The sequence below is a fragment of the Trachypithecus francoisi genome, unplaced genomic scaffold (genome assembly GCF_009764315.1).
Source record: "Trachypithecus francoisi isolate TF-2019V2 unplaced genomic scaffold, Tfra_2.0 Lachesis_group4, whole genome shotgun sequence".
NCBI lineage: Eukaryota > Metazoa > Chordata > Mammalia > Primates > Cercopithecidae > Trachypithecus > Trachypithecus francoisi.
This window is the reverse complement of record NW_022681469.1, coordinates 120,753,320-120,754,770: the sequence shown is the minus strand read 5'-3', so window position 1 is coordinate 120,754,770 and position 1,451 is coordinate 120,753,320.

The window sequence follows — 1,451 nt, the reverse complement described above, 5'->3', positions numbered from 1 at the left end:
TCAATGATAAATTAACCTTAGCTTATTGTAACATTTTTACTTTATAAACTTTTAATTGTTTTAACTTTTTTTTTGAGTCAAGATCTCATTGTCACCCTGGTTGAGAGGAGTGGTGTGATCATCGCTCACCGCAGCCTCGACCTCCAGGCCTCAAGCAATCCTCCTACCTCAGCATCCAGAGTAGCCGGGACTGTAGGTGCACACCACCACATCCAGCTAATTTTTTTTTATCTTTTGTAGAGATAGAGTCTCACTATGTTGCCCAGGCTGGTCTCAAACTCCTGGACATAAGTGATCCTCCCACCTTAGCCTCCAGAGTAGCTGGGACTATAGGTGCACACCACCACATTCAGCTAATTTTTTATCTTTTGTAGAGATAGAATCTCACTATGTTGCCCAGGCTGGTCTCAAATTCCTGGACATAAGTGATTCTCTCACTTCAGCCTCCCAAAGTGCTGGGATTATAGGTGTGAGCCACCAGACCCAGCCTTTTTTTGTTTGTTTTTTGTTTTTGTTTTTGTTTACTTTTTGACTGTTTTGTCATGAAACTTAGATTAAAACACAAACACGTTGTACAGCAGTACAAAAACATTTTCTTTCTTCATATCCATATCCTATAAACTTTTATCTATTTGTAAAGCATTTTTTTCTTTAAATTTTTGTTAAAAACGAAAACACACACTAGCCTAGGCCTACACAGTGTCAGGATCGTCAATATCACTCTCTTCCACCTCCACATCTTGTCCCACTGGGAGGTCTTCAGGGGCAGTAACATGCATGGAGCCTCTCCTATGATAACAATACCTCTTCTGGAATACCTCCTGAGGGACCTGTCTGAGGCTGTTTTATTGCTAACTTTTTAAAATAAGAAAAGATATCATTATCTTAATATCTAAAATGTTTACAATACTTTAGTATCCTTACTAAAAATTACTAAATATAAACTACTAAATATATATTAATTTAGTAATATAAATTACTAAAACATTTTAGTGTCATTATTTTGATATCTAAGATAAGGGTTAAAAGTATACTATAGCAGGCTAGGTGCAGTGGCTTATGCCTGTAATCCCAACACTTTGGGAGACCAAGGTGGGCAGATCACTTGAGGTTAAGAGTTCAAGACCAGCCTGGCCAACATGGTGAAGCCCTGTCTGTACAAAAAATACAAAAATTAGCTGGTGTGGTGATATATCCCTGTAGTTCCAGCTATTCAGGAGGCTGAGGCAGGACAATTGCTTGAACCTGGGAGGCAGAGGTTGCAGTGAGCCGAGATCACACCACTGGACACCACCCTGGGCAATAGAGCAAGACTCTGTCTCAAAAAAAAAGTGTGTATATATATATTATATTTATATTTAATATATGTATTTTATTATATTTTTAATATATTTAGTATATGTATTTTATTATATATATTTAAATTTATATTTATATATGTATTTACTACA